Source organism: Dipodomys merriami, unplaced genomic scaffold, assembly GCF_024711535.1.
Source record: "Dipodomys merriami isolate MVZ:Mamm:240054 unplaced genomic scaffold, mDipMer1.0.p SCAF_10, whole genome shotgun sequence".
Lineage (NCBI taxonomy): Eukaryota > Metazoa > Chordata > Mammalia > Rodentia > Heteromyidae > Dipodomys > Dipodomys merriami.
Genome location: NW_027202271.1, coordinates 7,530,426 through 7,549,752, shown reverse-complemented (window position 1 = coordinate 7,549,752; position 19,327 = coordinate 7,530,426). Strand labels below are relative to the sequence as shown.

Here is a 19,327-nt window from a genome sequence, read left to right as displayed (position 1 = left end):
GAAGAAAATGAGGGAATGTGCACAAATGTGCTCATTACCCGACATGTAACTATAACCCCTCTGTACATCACCTTTCCAATAAAAATAAATAAAAAGGAAATGTTGGTTGTCAAGGTAAACTTGCTAATGAGTTGTACCTCAATATTTAGCAATATTGTGGCTAATTTAAAGCATTACTATTTTTCATGAGTACTTTGTTTTGGAATATAGCAGTCTTCTTGAAGATTCATGTGATTAAGAAGTACTTAGCATTTTTTGTAATCATTCTAAGTTTCTATACCTTTACTTTTTTGACTCTTATGAGCTGAAGTTTTTATCCCCCTGGAAAGAGAATGGAATTAAAATTGGTACTTAAAGTTAAATGAGGTGAGGTTCCACGAATCAAGTAAATATAAAGTATTTAAAAGAAAATGTTTCTGATGACAGAAAAGTACAAAACTTGTTCCTGACATGAATAATTCACCAACTCTCGGATGGCATGTCACCTGCTAATGTGTATTTCTTGCCATTTAATAGTGGCTGTAGCTGAAGAAATATGGAAATTGGAATATTTTAATAACTTCTTTATGAAAGATGATGAGACTGCCTCAGTGATTAAGAGGAAGATATGTTATAATGAACTAAAGCCACTCGAGTGTAAGGTAATTTTAATTCAAATCTCCATCTGCTTATGTATAATTAAGACTCATTTAACAAGTTAATGCCTAACAGAGAGAACTGATAAGTTTGGTATTAACGATCTTAAGAGAAGTAAATTAAACTGTCGGGGTTGAACTGGTCTTTAGTTTTAATTTCTTACACCTGAACCTTGATATGCATTTCAGGGTCTACTTCTTTATCTTCACCATTTACCTAAGCATGAAGCCAGAGATAAAAAGGGAGGAGACAATAGAATATGCTTTCATATTGTAATTTTGGAGATCCCAGCCTCTCTTTAGGTATGACAACATCTTGACTGACATGAATATTTATACACTTCATGCTTCTCTCAAGTTTATATGGCATTAGAATGGTGGTTTCAAAGCCACAAAAATATTTATGCAGAGCTGAGGTTAAATAATCACACAAAAATAAGAAAGCCTTTAAAGTGCCACAGAGGACTGTTTTGATCTCTAGTGAATTTCCTGAGCTTGTTGAATGACTTCCTGCTTCAATTCTTCTCTATTCTTACTGCTGTCATAAATATGATGCAGATCTTTTTTGTCTTCTAGCGTAAAAATTAATTCCCGGTGTAAGACACTTCATTTAGGAAAAGATGGATGGGTGTCCTCATCTTTTGCCTCTTAACATTTTCAGCATTCTATTCAAACAGGATATTTGAAAATGTCTGTCTCCTTCCCCAACTGGAGTCTTACATCAGGGATTGTCAACCATGCTGGGGATACTATGGGACCACAGAGTTGACCTCCGTGCTCTTGCTCATTGCTAGTCTCGCATGTGGCTCATGTCAGGTCATCCAGAAGTGACAACTTCTTAAGACATAATTTTCACACATCACAGATTAACAGTTGAAACTTTTTGAGTGTGTCATGAAATTCATAGTTCTAATCACCTTCTACGATGCATTGTCTGATTCATTTCTTATTTACAAGATATAAAACATCCCAGAGCTTAGATGCTTTACTTTACTTGGCTGACTTTTAAAGGTGAACTCATTTGTGTAAGTTCATGAAGTTGGTGGAGAGCTGGGTCTAGTTCATCGAAACATCACATTCCCTCATCAATCTACTGAAGCCACAATACATGTTTTCACACACAAACAGGTACTATGTATAGAATATGTATCTTGTCCATGTGAAGGGTATAAATACATGCAATAAAAATACCCTTATTCCTGCTACTTAGAAATATATCTTTTTTTTAATTTAATTTTATTTTATTTGTGAACATACTGTACAGAGGAGTTACAATTACATGGGGAGGATAATGCGTACATTTCTTACCAAGCATTGCAGCCTCCTCCTTTGTTTACCCTTGTTTCTAACGCATTTATAAGATTATCTCTTTGTTGCTTTGTATGTCCCTCCTCCACAGTATAACCCCTGCTTTCACTATGTTTGATGTCAGTATAACTTGTGGAGGAGATGGGGAAAAACCAGTTGTTTAAGGATACAGGTGGACCTGTTGCAACAATGAGAAGTACAAGTTGTCATGTCCAAAACGAGCTTTACAACGTCGGTGGGGGGGGGGGGGAAGAGGGGGGAAGGAGTAGAAATATATCTTGAAAGCAATAGTTACTAAAACTTTAAAACTATGTAAGATGTAAAACCCATATTAAAAGTAGTTTGGCCTGGTGCTGGTGACTGAAGCTTATAATCCTATCTACTCAGGAGGCTGAGATCTAAGGCTCATGCTTCAAAGCCGGCTGGTCAGGAAACTCTTGAGATTCTTACCTCCAGTTAACCAGCAAGAAGCCATAAGTAGATCTGTGGCACAAGTGGCTTAGAGTGCTAGCTTTTAGAGAAGAATGCCAATCTCAAGAATGCCAAGCAAGAGCTTGGCATTGAGGCCATCCCCCCTTCCAGAAAAAGAATTCTGGCTAACATCCAGGGAGTGTATACTAGTTTTTGTAGAAAGGATTTAGAAATTAGTCTCCCTAGCAAAGAGAACCAACTATCATAAGTGCCCACTAACTTCTTGGAAAATTTTCTATCCACTTAGCAAATCTATGTTCAATGAGCTCATTTATTTCAAAACTTTCCCAAGACTTCACTTGGTGCTTTAGCTGGGGAAACTTCCCAGAGATAATGAGGCTTTTATGCTTTAAAAAATTGCAGCCTTTTTTTCATAGTAATGGGCATTCTTACATGTTGTTATGAATGTGACTGATAATAACTTCCTGAAGGGTATTTTAGCAATATGATTGAAAATTCTTAGAAATGCTGATTTCCTTCTAGGAGGCTTGGGGCTATTTATCCAATAACTTGGATTAGTATACATAGCTTTATCAAGTAGTATTATGTATTATACCAACAGCAAACAAGAGAAAGGGGAAATAGGAGACTGTTATTGGCTGCTCTATCAGGCCTGGAGACCATCTTGTACATGGGTTGTATAAGGCCCCTGAATTCAATTGGTACATGGTGAATAATGCTGCGATGAACATAGTTGTGCTGGTAGCTTTAGTATGGCCTTGTTTGTGATCATTTGTGTAAATGCCCAAAAGTAGGATTGCTGGGTAATAGTGTAGACAGCCTATTCATTAAATGGTGCTGAAAAAATTGGTTTAACACCTGAAGAAAACTGAAGTTAGATCCTTATATATCACCCTATGCCAGAATCAACTCCAAATAGATCAAAGACCTCGAAATAAAAGCAGACACCCTGAAAACATTACAGGAAGGAGTAGGAAAAACTCTAGGGCTCCTTGGCACAGGCTGAAATTTTCTTCATAAAGACCCAGAAACACAACAAATCAAAGAAAGTTTGGACAAATGGGATTGCATTAAACTGTAGAGCTTCTGCAAGGCAAAGAACATAGCTAGCAAGATAAATAGCCCACGGATTGGAAGATCTTCACTAGCCATATAACAGACAAGGGCCTCATTTCTAAAATATACCTGGAACTCAAAAAATTAAATCACTCCCAAGGCAAATCCTCAAAGAAACAACTGCCCCATTAGTAAGTGGGCTAAAGAATTAAAGAGAGACTTCTCTAAAGAGGAAATAAGAATGGCCAATAGACACATGAACAAATGCTCAACATCTCTAGCCATAAAAGAAATGCAAATCAAAAGAACATTGAGATTCCACCTCACCCCAGTTAGAATGACTATAATCAAGAAATATAATAACAGATGCTGGAGGGGATGTCGCCAAAAGGGAGCACTACTACACTGTTGGTAGAAATATAAACTTGTTCAACCAATCTGGAAAGCAGTATGGAGGTTCCTCAAAAGGACAAACTTTATTGCCAGTCATCACCCAAAATCATGAACGCTTCCATTTCACCTGCTCCACCCTCAGGCAGTAATGGCCAGCAGTGGCCACTACACCTGCTGTTGAGCAGAGGATAAAGCTACACAGGGCTCTGACCTGATACCTGGCTCACTGTGTTGGAACCAAATATATGATAGTACTCAAGATTCCATACATAGGCCAGAGTCCACAGCTTTAGGCAGAGACCTGTGCAATATAGTATGACAGACTTCAGTGCTGCTCTTATCAGGCCAGTCATAGAGAGGGGCTAGGGAACACCATTATCCTCCCAATAATGTAGCTGTGAGAATCAGGTAGCTTAAGGGGCTCTCTTTTTCTAAAAAAAAATATTTTATTGTAGAGGTACTATGCAGAGGGGTTACAGTTACATAAGTAAGGTAATGAGTACATTTCTTGTTGAATATTGTTACCCATTCCTTTGTTTTTCTCCCCCCATCCTCCACCAGCCATTCACCCCCCCCTCCCCTCAATCCAAGCTGTAAAATTCATTTCTAATATAGTGTCTTGTGAGTATCATTGTTGCATTGGGTTATCCGTTGTCTTTGTTTTACCATTTTGTTATTCCTCTTCCCTTCCCCAAATCAGAAAAATGTATTCACAAGACAAAGGGTACCAGAATCAAAGACAGTGATTACCAGGGATAAACCAAAGGGAAAACGAAAAAATGAAATACAAAGAAAGAACTTGATACAGTATATTGATGACAACAAGGTCAACAACCAAAAAAAGACCTGTTGTTTCCATGTCTTGAAGTTCATTTCGATTAACATCATTTTATAAGGTCATATGAACATAGCTATTGAGCAATTGTGATTCTCTGCTAGTACTATCCTAGGCATATACTAATTATTACAAATGAGGGAAACCATGGAGCCTATGTTTCTTTGGGTCTGGCTTACTAGCTTAATATGATTTTTTTTCCAAGTCTTTCCATTTCCTAACAAATGGAGTGATGTCATTCTTTCTGATGGAAGCATAGAATTCAATTGGGTATATATATGTATATATATATATATATGTATGTATATATATGTATTATATATATGCATATATATACATATACAGATATATGTATATATATGCATATATATATATATATACCACATTTTTTTGATCCATTCATCAATTGAGGGGTATCTGTGTTGGTTCCATATCTTATCTATGGTAAATAATGCTGCAATGAACATAGTTGTGCTGGGAGCTTTATTATGGCCTTGCTTGTGATCATTTGAATAAATGCCCAGGAGTGAGATTGCTGGGTCATAGGGGAGCTCTATGTTTAGTCTTTTGAGGAACCTCCATACTGCTTTCCAGAGTGGTTGAACAAGTTTACAGTCCCACCAAAAATGCAGTAGGGTTCCCTTTTGACCACATCCCTTCCAGCTTCTGTTATTAGGTTTCTTGATTATAGCCATTCTAATGTGGTTTTGACTTGCATTTCTTTTATGGCCAGAGATGTTTAATATTTCTTCATGTGTCTATTGAACATTCTTATTTCCTCTCCAGAGAAGTCTCTTTTTAATACTTTAGCCCAATTATTAATGGGATGGTTGTTTCTTTCAGGATTTGTTGTTGGGGGATTTAATTTTTTGAGCTCTAGGTATATTTATGATACAAGGCCCTTGTCTATTGTATAGCTAAAGATCTTCTCCCAATCTGTGGGCTTTCTATTGATCCTCCTAGCTATATCCTTTGCCATGCAGAAGCTCTATAGCTTAATGCAATCACATTTATCCAGCCTTTCTTTGATTTATTGCATTTCTGGATATTTATTTAGAAAGTTTCGATCTGTGACAAGGAGCCCTAGTGTTTCCCCTATCCCTTCCTATAATGTTTTCAGGGTATCTGATTTTACATTGAAGTCTTTGATCCATTTGGAGTTGATTCTGGTGCAGGGTGATATATATAAGGTTCTAAATTCAGTTTCTTTTTTTTTTTTTTTTCCAGGCCTGAGGACCAAACCCAGGGCCTTGCACGCACCGGGCGGGTGCCCTTCTGCTGGGCTAAACCCCCAGCCCCTAAATTCAGTCTTTCCTCTATCTGATAATTTGGCTCCCTTATCAAAGTTTAGGTGGCCTAGGTCTGAAGAACTATGTCTTCAATTTTATTCCATTGGTTCTTAAGCCCGTTCCTGTGCAGTAACACGCTCTTTTTATAACTACAGTTTAGTAATAGAGTATGAAGTTTGATACTGATATTCTTCCAGCACTATTCTTCCTGCTAAGGGTTGTTTTGCTATTCAGGGTCTTCTGTTATTCCATATAAATTCTTGGCTTGCTTCTTCTCTTTCATTAAAAAATGGTGTTGGGATATTAATAGGTATTGCATTGAATTTTATGAGCCTGGAAGGTTTTTCCAGTTCCTTAAATCTGCTTTAATTTCCTTTTTTAAGTTTTTAAAGTTGTCATCATAGAGGTTAAGTTTGGTTAAGTTTATTTGTAAGTATTTTATTTTTATTTTTTATTTTTTGTTGGCCCTGGGGCTTGAACTCTGGCCTAGGCGCTGGCCCTGAGCTCTTCAGCTCAAGGCAAATGCTCTACTACTTGAGCCATAGCACCACTTCCAGTTTTGGGGTTGTTAATTAGAGATAAGAGTCTTATGGACTTTCCTGCCCAGGATGGCTTTGATCTGCAATCCTCAGATATCAGCATCTTGAGTAGCTAGGATTACAGGTGTGAGCCACTTTTTTAGAAGCTATCACAAGAGGAGTTGCTTTTTTGATTTCAGCCTTGCACTTATTGTTGGCATACAAAAAAGCTACTGATTTTTGTGGGTTGATTTTTATACCCTGCTACTCTGACAAAGTTTTGGATCAGCTCAAGTATCTTGGGAGAAGAGTCTATGGGTTCTTTTTTTTTGCACTTTGGTGTTTTCTTTTATTTGTAATTTTTTTTGTGTGAAAATACCGTACAGAGGGGTTTCAATTACATGGGCATGGTAATGAGTACATTTCTTATCAAGCATTGTTGCTTCCTCCTTTGTTTCCCCTTCCCATCCCTTCCCATCCCTCCCCCCCACCAACCCGGCCAAAGTTGTTAAGTTCGTTTTTCAACATTACGACTTGTACATCTCATTGTTTACATACAGGATCATGTCATCTGCAAAGAGGGAGAGTTTCACTTCTTCTTTCCCTATTTGGATCACTTTTATGGATCACTTTTAAATTTGGGTGCTCCAGTGTTTGATGTATGTGTGCATATATATATATATATATATATATATATATATATATATATATATAATTGTTATATCCTCCTGGAGGAGAAAGATCACTTAATTAGTATATAGTATCCTTTACCTCCTCTCGATAATTTTATTTGAAGTCTATTTTATCTGATATTAGGGTTGCAACTCTGGCTTGTTTATGGGGTTTGTGTGCTTCGTAGATTTTATTCCAGCCTTTCACTTTCAGAATAAGTTTGTTTCTTGCACAAGGTGTGTCTCTTGAAGACAGCAGATAGATAGATTTGGCTTTTTGGTCCAACCAGATACTCTATGTCATGTAATTGGAGAGTTAAATCCATTAATATTGAGTTAGGACTGAGAGGTGTTTGGTAGTCCCTGCCATGTTATCCACCTTTTTAGGGGCTTTGCCTTTATTGTGTTCTTTTTGTTTGTTTGATGGAGATATATTGTTTTGATTTTTCTTTGCTCTGGAAGATATTTATTTTTCCCTCAGTTATGAAAGAGAGTTTAGCTGGGTCCACTATTCTTGTGTGATATTTGTTTGTCTTTACAGTGTGGCATACTTCATTCCAGGCTCTTCTGGCTTTCATTGTCTCTGCTGAGAAATCTGTAGTTGTTCTGATTGGTTTTCCATTATAGGTGATTGATCTTTTTTCCCTGACAGCTTTAAGGATCATTTCCCTGGTCTATATTGATCCTGTGTGGATTACAATGTGATGGTGGGATGTCTGTTCTGTTCTGGTCTATTTGGGGTTGTAAAGGCTTCTTATATCTGAATGGGCATGTCATTTTGGATGTTTGGGAAGTTGTCTGCTAGGATTCTGTTAAATGAGTTTCTTAGTCCTTTAGCTTCTGTCTCTAGGTCCTCTTCTACAACCATTAGCCTTAAATTAGGCCTTCTGATGGTGTCTTCTATCTGTTGAATGGATCTATCATATTTCTTGGTTTGTTTTAAATACTTGTGTGTTCTTCTTTATATAATCCAGGCTATCTTCACTTCCAGAGATTCAATCTTCTGCATCGTCTTGCCTACTGCCAATACTTTCTACTTTTTTTTAAATTTCCTTTTCTTCTAATTGGTCACTTTTGATGGCTCCAATTTCTTTATTGAAGTCTTGCTTTAGATCTTGTATGGACTTCTTTACCTCCTTGATTTGGTTTTCAGTGTTCATTCACAAATCCTTTAGTTGAAAGGCTATACTTTCATTGGACTCCCTTTCCTTCTGTTGGAATACATTCAGCTTTCTGTTTGTGGATTTCATGAATTTGTCTATTAATCTTTGGTTAGCCTCATCAAGCTCACACATAGCCCATGCAGGCTTTCATTCTTTCATTCAGCATTTTCATTAACTTCTCTGTTGCCCATTTATCTTGAGTAGGAGTTGAGGTTCCCTGACTTGCCATTTTTTTTTTTTTTGTTTCTTTGGCTTGTTCTGCCCATTTGGGAATGAAAGAAAATTCAATTCCACACTAGAACACAATTTAAAGACAAGCACCAAACAACCCAGAGTTAAGGAGCTCTCTTTACCACCCATTCTCCCCAGCCTTGGCAGCATGGCTAATGCCAGGTCAGTGCTCAGAGAAGGGGCCCTAGAACCGCCTTGACACCAGGCAGAGATTGTGCCTGAGGAGAATGGTTACATTTATTGATATGGATAATTGCCAGCTGTGGCATGACCCCAGGTTCCCCTTAGACCATTTAAGTCTTCCTGTCAGTAGGATTCAGACACAACCCTGCTTAGCATCAACCAAGTCATCAAGGAACTATCTACCTTAAACACTATCCCATGGCTAAGATCCCCTTTGCTATGGATAGGACAACACAGAAAATAGATTTTTACCCTGGAATTTATAATATTGAAATGTGAAATGTAAGACTGTAGATCCTAATGGTCCCCACCCCAGGCCTGCATGCTGTAATCACTCAGTGCCTGGTGAAGCCATGGCTTCAGTATGTCGGACTTCTATTCTAGCTAGTATCATCTGTGGCTATTTTTAGAGATCCTGGGCCACAGTCCACAAGGTAACCAATGGCAGTGTAGGCCTTCATCCCAAACCAGTGTTGTGCTAATCTTGGCAGGCTGAGATCTCAGGGCATGGCATGACTTGGCAGCATTGGTGGCCACAGGTGTGATATGGGACCTGAGGCTGACTGACCCATTCATTGTGACCTGTTCAAAGCTGGGCAGAATTCCTTCCAATTGGTTGATGACTGTGACAATCTGAAACAGTCACACTCTGATGACTTCCTTTCAGTTTACATATTCTGAATTCTTTTAGTTGCTTAATTGTTCTGGCTATTACTTCCAACATTATTCTGAATAAAAGTTTTATAAGTGGATATCCTTGTCTTCTTCTAGATCCTAGAAAGTTTATTTCCTCTTAGCTTATATTCACTTCTGTTTCAGTGCTGGTGGAAACATAGTAACTACCTGATCAAGATTTGCTAAGAGTCTGTTGTTGGTGCATTGCCAGCACTTAAATGGTAGAGGGCAATCCAAGCTGAGGCATGTCCCTAAACACTATTGGTGTAGTGTTCATAAAAAAGGAGGAAAATACCAGGACAAAATAGTCTTTCTCTTAAGCCTCCTCTTGGTGCCAGAATAGGACTGAATACCTCACCCACAGCTACCATTGCTGTCAGCTACCTAGCTCAACATAGCTCTAGTGACTCCCAGTCTGTAGGTCACTGGGGTGGTAAGGGTCATGAAAGTTCCATCTTGATGGGCCTGGTACTTGGTTTCAAGACTTTGGCTTGTGCTTGATTCAGTTTCTATCCTAGACTGCTTAGAGTCAGAGGAACAGGGACATTAGCAACCAATTTCTTCCTGCCTTCATTTTGTTAAATGAAAAGTAGGCATTATTGTCTCTCTCTCCCTTTTTCTTTTTCTTTTTGTCGGTGTTAGGGCTTGAACTCTGGGCCTGGGCACTGTCCCTCAGCTCTTCAGCTCAAGGTGAGCACTCTGCCACTTGAGCCACAGTGCCACTTCCAGTTTTCTGGTGGTTAATTGGAGATTAGAGTCTCATAGACTTTTCTGCCTGGGCTGGTTTTGAACCATGATCCTCAGATCCTGAGTAGTTAGGGTTACAGGTGTGAGCCACTGGTGCCTGGCTGCATTATTCTCTCTTACCTATTTCCTTAGCTACAATGAAAGTAGTTTGGTACATTGATAGCAATTAAATTGAGGGGAGATGATCACAGGAGGATCTTACTCAGCTGCCACTTTCTCTACCTTGCTCTCTATTTTAACATTTTTAGTTGGCAAAAGTGTTGTATGCGTATGTGCATGTATATATGTTTTCTAATCAGTATTTATTGTAGAATTGCTAAATTGATGTCCTTAACATACTCAATGTTATGAATATTTATCTTTTGTTTGGTAGAACACAGAGAAATTCTACTCTTATTGAAATTTTCAAGAGTACTATAATCAACATGTTGTACAATACCTAGCAAGTTTATTTCTGTTGACCCTGACTTGTGTTTGGGCAATGCTCATACTCTAATACACTCTTTAAGCTGGTTTCAACTCTGGATGCTCTTGGGCTGGGTATAGTGTAAGTAACTAAAGTTGAGGGGTAATGTTTTTCATAAGAAAGAATTAGAGTGGGTATGCTTTAGGCATTCTGAATCTTAGCTTGTCTAAGATAGAGATATGATAAGATTTGTCAGTGTTCATGTCTGATTCCCATAAATGGGTTTGTAATGAAAATATGACTTGTTATAATAACTTTTATAAATAGTCACCCAGTGCTATCATAAATAGTTGTCACAGTTCACATTCTTTGTTAGTAGTAGTTCCCTACCTGCAGACAAACAAAGGGACCTATTTGGTTCCATAAAACATTGATTTCATCAGGTTCTTAATCCCAAGCATCACATGTGATTCTTCCCCTTTCATTTGTTCATGCAGCTGATAGCTCATTTTTCCAATTTCAAGGAAGATCCTGGATGTGTCCACACACAAAGAGGAGTCATTTCATCCTTGAAGCTTATTTTCAGGTCTGTTCACTGGGACCATATCTAGACCAAAAAGAATATTTGATTGTAGCCTAATCCAGAAGAACAGAAATTGCTTTAAATGAAAACAACAGAATTGCTTTCAACAAACACAATCCAGTAAAGATGATGATAAAGCTGCAAATGAGGCAATGCAGAAATTAGAAATGAGAGGAATGCACTAACATCCTTAGACTTCATTTTAGGTGTTGAGGAGCCAGCGTCAGTTGCTGGAATCTGGGACTGTGGTCCGCTTGTCTGGTAGAAGCTATAGCTGAAGAAGAGGGGCAGAGGTTTCTTCAGGAGATGCTGCTGTAAGCAGAGAGTGGGAAGCCAGAGGTGGAGTCACAGTGGATCCATTGGAAGTTGAGCTCAGTGTCTTCTCATTTTCCCTCTGGGCACTAGGAAGGGCTGATCAATGTGTTCACATGCCACGTTTTTGCAAAATTGGTAAAAATGAAGACATTATAAAATTGGTTAAGACTGCTGTGTGTTTCTACTTTCATTCACACTCTCCTTGTACCCATGGTGACAGGATAGCCATGGATATTTTGAACTCAGACCAAAAGGAAAATGAGTTGAGAATAGATTTATTTTGGTTTACTAGAGTACATGTGGGTCACAGTTACTTATCTGTAATATCAGGTTATTTCTAGCTATCCTACATAAGGGGTTTTAAGAATCACTCTTATCCTATCTTGTCTACAAATATAAAACTATAGAGATGGAGATTATAGTGAACCATGGATTGTCTTACAATTCCTGCCAGTGAAAGTATGTGCATAGTGGTGGAGAAAGGGCTGAAAAACAGAAACAAATCTAAGGTGAAGCATAAAGATTTTCAATTCACATAAAGAAGGAACTTGGAAGATATATCCCAGTGTTGAAAACATCCTACAGATTGCCAGTAATGACTTAAGAAGAGCAAATGTTTTAAACTGTCCATAATAATGAAAGAATTAGTGAACTATGATAAAGGAAAGATAGACTTATCTTTCCATTCTCTTCCTATAAATAATTACAAGATGATTGTTATTTAAACAGATGATTAGTGAGTAGGCAGGTCCAAACCTAGGAAGAATAGATATTAACCATATATGTTTGGTAAATAATACAAAAAACCATTCAAAAGTTTTGTGATACAATTGATAGTTGCAAACCTTTCAAAATGTACAGTTGTTTGAATTTCCTTTTAATATTTGAAATATTTATTTTTGTACCAAATTGTGAGGGCATAGTTTTAATGAGTTTTTAGTTAGGAACCCCAGATGTTTAAGTCATTCATCCCGCAAAACCTGGATATGAATACAAAAACCCTACTTCCTGTCCGCTCAGCCACCACTCTGTTATTGGCACCCACTGACTGTATCCTACTGGCTTGATTATTTATTAGTACCATAAGTGTATTAATCTGCCACCCGTTTATACATATTATTATTGTCTCTGACATTTAGCTATTGCAATTAATGCCTCAATTATATTATAGTATGTCATTTTATGTATGAGTATCTCCACCTTTTTACCATAATTCTACTTCTAGAAACACATGTACATCTGGGATTTCAATGGTTACTCTCATGAATGCTGTCCTCCATAAACATGGCACAGTTTTGACTTCTACCTACAGAGTATGGAAGGGTATGGAAGGGTCTGCATCTCCTACTTCCTGGCACACGTTTCTCCCCTCATCTGCTGATCCTGTACTTTGTGTCCTAACTCTTATCAGCTGATCCAGAGGCATGCTATCCTCTTTAACCAAAACCAGCCTGGGTAAGAAAGACTGTGAGACTCATCTACACTATATCAGAAAAGTCAGAGCTGGAACTGTGGCTCAAGTGACAGAACACTAGCCATAAGCAAAAGAAGCTCAGAGACAGCACTGGGCCCTGAATTAAAGCCCCAGGATCAGCACAAAGGAAAAAAAAGAAGGAAAAGAAGATGGGAGGGAGAGAAGAGGAGAAGAGAAAAAGACAAGAGAGGAAGAGGGTGAGGGAACAAAAGAGGAAGGGGAGGGGGAAAGGGAAAAGGATACAGGGATAAAGAAGAAACTTTTGTATACACTAATAGGGAATAAAAAGCAAGTTTTCCCAGTTATGCTACTATTGATGTAAATAAGGCTCAAAACTGATACATTTCTGAATTTTTTTCCTATAACTGAGTTGTAAAACTGACCTGAAGTTACAAGGGGCTATATTTAAATATTTGAAGACTCTTGGTGGTGGTGGTGGTGGTGGTGGTGGTGGTGGTGGTGGTGGTGGTGGTGGTGGTGGTGGTGGTGTGTGTGTGTGTGTATGTGTGCACCTGAGCACTGTCCCTTGGCTGTTTTCCTCAAGGCTGGCACTCTATCCCTTGCTTACATATGTGAGCCAACCAATGCCCTGCAACCAATGGATAGCTTTCTTACTTTTTTTTTCCACTTGCAAATATCCCAATTTGCTCCACTAGAACATGATGAATCTATCCAAGACAGCCCTATAATAGATTATATAGGGCTGAACTTAAGGGATTTTTTGGACTAAAATGATTGTTATCAATATCTAGAATGTTAGAAATGAAATGGGCCCTGGAGGTCATTCATTCCTCTGTTCTCATTTTATAAATAGACAAGAAAAGACTCAACAGGCAACCTTCTTGCGATCAAAGAACTAACGAGAGCTTGTCTTTTGGGAAAGTCATGGCTGAAGGCTGTGAGGTAACGGGGGGCTTTCTGGAGACGGCAGCAGCCCCCATCTAGTCCTTGTTCCTCCTAGCTAGCCTTTCTGTGCTCCTCGCTGGATCTGTTACTCTATAGTTTCTACACTCTGCTCAAATAGAATTAATTTCATCTTCTAAGGCAAGTTTATTAATGACCCATGCAAAGATCCAACACTATGAATGTTTTGGGCTCTCAAACACATTTTCTTCTCTTGACTGCTTTGTGCTGTTTCTATTTCTTTGTGCATTCCACACAGCACATTTCAATACCTATTGATTTCCTGATTAGTGTTCTGTTTCAAAAGTGAAGTCAGGCTGAATTGACTGGACACAAATAGACATCAATGCTGTGGTCACTGACCCCACCATAATGAGAACACCAGACGAGGGCTATTTTCCTGACACATTTCAGTAGGCTCAGACTACCTCACAAATATTCCCAGACAGGTTGGCGGTAGTCGCATGCATCTCTTTCAGCCTGTTCTCATCCCCATCAGGAAGGTGACACTGAAAATAAGTTGCACTAAATTCCTTGTTCAAACACACTTGAGAATCGAAAATCCAGCAGCAATGATATTTCCCATACAAACACCAGTCTCAGCCAGGGGTTCCTACTTGAGGCGCTAACTACTCAGGAGGCCAAGATCTGGGGATCACAGTTTAAGCCAGCCTGCGCAAAAACGGTCGACAAGGCTCCTATCTCCAATCAACCAGCCAAAAGGCTGGAAATGGAGGTATGATTCAGGGGCTAGAGGACTAGCCTTGAGCAAAAAAGCCAAGCAAGAACAAAAGACCCAGATATCAAGCCCTAGTACTGCACAAAAACAAAACCACCACCAGAACGAAACACTAGGCTTTACAGACCCTTGAGATTATTGCGAATGGGTATGTGAGAGGCTCTTCCAACAGTGTCATGTTTCTGACCATGGGTGTGGCACCACAGACAGAGTAATGAATCTAAGGTAGGATGTAGTTATGGGCTGGTTAACATGAGAGAAACTACTTGATGACTGATTAAAAAAATCTCAGCTAGGCACAGATGGCTCATGCCTGTGATCCTAGCTACTCTGGAGGCTGAGATCTTAGGTTCAAAATTTAAAGTCAGTCTAGGTGGAATATTAACTACCGAAAAACCAGAAGTAGCATGGTGGCTCCCAGTGGTAGAGCACTAGACCTTGAGCAAAAGACGCTTAGGGGTGCTACCCGGGACCTGAGTTCAAGCCCCAACTCTTAGCACATACACAAAAATAACAGCTATTGAGTGCCTACTCTCTGCCCACACTGATTTAGCTTCCTTCTATGCATTAATTCATTTAATTCTCAGCCTATGAAAAAGTCTGTAATTATCCCTTCTGTACTGAGCAGCAGTAAGCTTAAGAGAATTTGCCTGAAATTACAATTCTCTTAAAATGGCAGAGCTGCCAGGTGGTAAATAGTTAATACTACTAAGTTACAAATGTGTATTCAGCCAGGTGCTGGCAATACTATCTTACATCCTAGCTGCTTAGGAGGTTGACATCTGGAGGTTGTAGTTTGAAGCCAGCCAGAGCAAGAAAGTCCATGAGACTCCTATCTCCAATTAAACACCAAAAAATGGAGGTTTGGCTCAAGCAGTAGAGGGTTAGCCTTGAGCACAAAAGCTCAGGGTCAGTGCCCAGGCTCTGAGTTCAAGCCCCAGGGACTTGTTCAAACCCCAGGACTACCTCCCTCCTCTCTCCCCCCTCTTTCCTCTCTGTCTCTGTCTCTGTCTCTCTCTCTCTCACACACACACACACATAATTGTAGTTAGATATTGAATAACAAGCAGGATTCTAGTTTGTTGATGGTTGGTGAATCAAACAGGAACAGAGTTTGCTGGAAGATGGCACTGTGGGCTGGGCCAATGGCACCCAACAACCTAGAACAGCTGTTTAGTGCAGCGGAAGAAACACCAGGAGAGCATCTTTGGCAGTAGTTCCAAATGTTTCCACCTTCTGCATGTATAGGTCCTGTTTTGCAAGCGCCATTTGCTGAGAGGCTGTCCTTTCTCCTGTGTATGTTTATAGCCTCTTAGTTGGGAATAAGCTAGTTGTAGATGTGTAGGTTTAATTCTGGGTTTTCCACTCAGTTCAATTATTCTATGTCGTTGTTTTTGGGTCAGTGACATGCTACTTTGGTTAGATGAAGCCAGTGCTGGCAAAATTTCTCTTGGGACTTTTTTAGGCTATGCACCCTCAGGGCTGGTGACAGCTGATGCTCCAGTGTAGCTCAGAGCTGCCTCAACTTGCCCCTGGGGGCAGGACGGTAGTGGAGTCAAAGAGTTCTTCCCCTGCCCCACTAGTGAGAGGCACTGCAAATGGGGCTCAAAGAGGGGGTGCCAATAACCATCCGGGTGATTGCCTGTCAGTCCACATGCAGCAGGCACAGCACTGGTGTCTGAGGATGAACTCTATCCTCTGGCTTCTGAGGCGGCACCTGCCTTTCCCCTTTGTGTTGGGACATCTGTCTCCTCTAGTGCAGAATGCACCCAGCAGGTTTGGTGGAGACTCACTTTCTGAGCAGCTACCAGGTTTGCAAGGCATGGCACGTCTGTGGGGTCCCCAAGGAAAATGCAGAGGGAGGTCCAAATTCAGCCATTCCATCCCTCAAGCTGGCTCCTGCCTACAGCTCCAGAATTTGCTGGGAGGTGAACGGTGAGCCTTCACCATAGTAAAACGCCTGGGCAGTTTCAGGTTACTCGTCCCGTTAGGCTGTAGGGCAGTATGGCTTTGCCACAGCTAGGACTGCCAATATCCATGCTGAGAGAGAGAGTACTGGGTCTTGTCTTACTCTGAGACTTTCTGCCTCCCTTAGCTGAGGATCCAGGTGCAGGGATATTTTGTTTTCTCCTCAGTTCTGTCTGTTGTCCTCCGTGTCTGAGTCTTACGAGGTTCCAGTACCTCTGCTGCTCACGTCCGCTCTTGTTCTGTGGTCACTGCCTTCAGTACGCAGGCGCACACTTCATGCTTTTGCTTCTCTTTGTGGAGCAGCAGGTGCATGCTAGGTGCCTCCATTCCACCACGTTCCTAGCCACAGATATTTCCAGAGCTCAAAAATCAACATCTTCAGAGGTCAGGCTCAAATAGTTCTCGGAATAAGATCTACTTTCCCTATTAGATTCCCAGAAGAAGTGAATTAATCAATGAATCCATTGCAGTGTTAAAATGTATTAATTGAAGCTGGGTGCTGATGGCTCACATCTAGAATCGTAGGTACTCCAGAGGCTAAGATCTGAGGATCGAAGTGTGAAGATAGTTAAACAGGAAAAGCTGGAAATGGAGGTGTGGCTCCAGTGGTAGAGTGCCAGCCTTAAGCAAGTGAATGGCAAAAGCTGAGCCAGAGCACAAGGCCCTGAGTTCAAGCAACAGAACTGGCACCAAAAAGACTATATATATTCAGAGAGGTAACAGAAGTTATTTAATAATTATATGTTGTACAATATTAGTTACCTTAATAATCATTATTAGAAATATTAAATAGCAACTGACTAGTAAGTAGTACAATACAAAATATAAAATATAATTGAATTCTAATTAAAGTGGTCAGGAATAATGGCTTAAAAGAATATCATGTGAATTATTTACCCAAAGCATAGGTTTCCCAAGGTGTAAGTTGGAAGTGCCTCAAGATTTGTGTGAGATCAGGTGGAAAACCAGGCAGAGGCTGAACAACAGAAATCCTTGATTAACAGCCTCAGAAACTCAGATTTGTGTCCTTTGTTCAGGAAAAGGCCCTGCACGTATCTCAGCACAAGTAAGAAAGTGATATTGGGCTAGCAGATGTTTCTGTCCTGTGCAGAATAGACTAGAAAGAAAGCAGACCTGGTTTAGCCAGGAAACAGTGGCATTCTAGCCTCTGAGCTTTGGGAATGTTGTGCCACAATTTGAAGAAGAAGCTCAGGTGACAAGCCTGAGAGACCAGGTGACCAGAGCACCATCCTCATGACAAGGATGAGAAGCTGGAGTCTAGGTAGAAGGCAGAGACATATTTTATTCATTGTGATGCCAACTTGGAATTGACGTAGATTCTTCCCTAGACACCCAAAATGTGTTCAGAAAGGGACAGTGTAGGCTAGGCACTGGCGGCTCATGCCAATAGTCCCAGCTGCTCAGGAGGCTATGATCAGAAGATTACTGTTCAAATCCAGCCTAAGCAGGCAACTCTGTGAGACTCTTATCTTCAGTTAACTACTAAGAAGCTGGAAGCGGAGGTGTTTTTCAAGGAGTAGAAAGCTAACTGGAAGCAAAAAACTCAGGGACAGCACCCAGGTCCTGAGTTCAAACATTAGGACTGTCACAAAAAGAAAAAGATCGTGGGGGGGGGCAGGAGGAAGGAGTGAAAGTGGGAGGAATGGAGGCAGGGACAATATGGTTATGATGGAGAAAGGGACATGAGTCCCTAGCATACGAATCTAACACTCATAGTTTAAAAAAAAAAATTGCAAAAGTAAGCACAGGTAAAATATTTTCTTTACATTCACATTTTTCTCTTGACCTGAAATATATCTTACCTGTAACCAGTTGTTTTTCTTTGCTGAGCAATAGATTATTCAGTGACTTAAAATTGTGCAGAATGATAAAACTTTTCTTATTGTTGCTGCTGCTGGTGGTTTTTTTTTTTTTACGTTTTTTTACTGTAAAAATGCTGTACAGAGGGGTTACAGTTACATGAGTAAGGTAATGAGTACATTTCCGATTGAGAATTGTTGCCTCCTCCTTTGTTTTCCCCCTACCCTCTGCTGCATCTGTTTTAAGTTATTTAATTGTGGGTTGAACTCAGGGCTGGGCACAATCTCTGAGCTCTTGCATTCAAGACTAACCTCTGCTAATTGAGACACAGTTCCACTTCTGGCTTTGGGGTGGTTAACTGGCAACGCTGTTCTCAAACTTTCTTGCCTGAACTGGCTTTGAACTGTAGTCCTCAGATCTCAGTTTCCTGAGTAGCTAGGATTACAGAGTGAGCCACAAGTGCCTGGCTGATTGTTTTAAAGAGAAATTTGGTAGACTTATATTAACACATACATGAAAAAATTACATTTTTAAAAGTTGGCAAGCATACCTGGTGTTAAAAGTAATATTAAATTGTTAATTTGGGAAAGATTACATTCTATAAGATATATACTTCAGGAAAATCTGTGTGTTGTTTCAAGTTGTATGCAGAGGATGAGCAGTAATCATAGACATTAAATCTGGAAAGAACTGAACTCTTAGGCAGGCATTCTTAATTTAAAACTAGAAGATCAAGTTGGGCACAGTAGCTCACATCTGTAATCCTGTTTTTCAGAAGGCTGAGATCTAAGGATTACAATTCAAGGACAGCCTGGTCAGGAAAGTCTGCGAGACTCATCTCTAGCTCCAGTTAATCACCAAAAAGCTGGATGCAGAGCTATGGCTCAAGTGATAAGAGTACCAGCCTTCAGTGAAAAAGCTAAGGGATAGCACCAAGGGTCCTGAGTGCAAGCCTCAGTACTGGCACCAATTTGTTTTTTAA

At 39.8% G+C, this 19,327-nt stretch overlaps 1 long non-coding RNA gene across 1 annotated transcript in view; it reads left to right on the top strand.

Moving 5' to 3' along the window:
- The window catches only part of LOC138836286 (uncharacterized), a 445,512-nt gene that overhangs the window by 406,020 nt on the left and 20,165 nt on the right, over positions 1-19,327 (top strand). The window contains exon 7 of the long non-coding RNA XR_011374933.1: positions 517-641. This is a non-coding gene — a long non-coding RNA (uncharacterized lncRNA). The remainder of the gene's footprint in view (positions 1-516; positions 642-19,327) is intronic.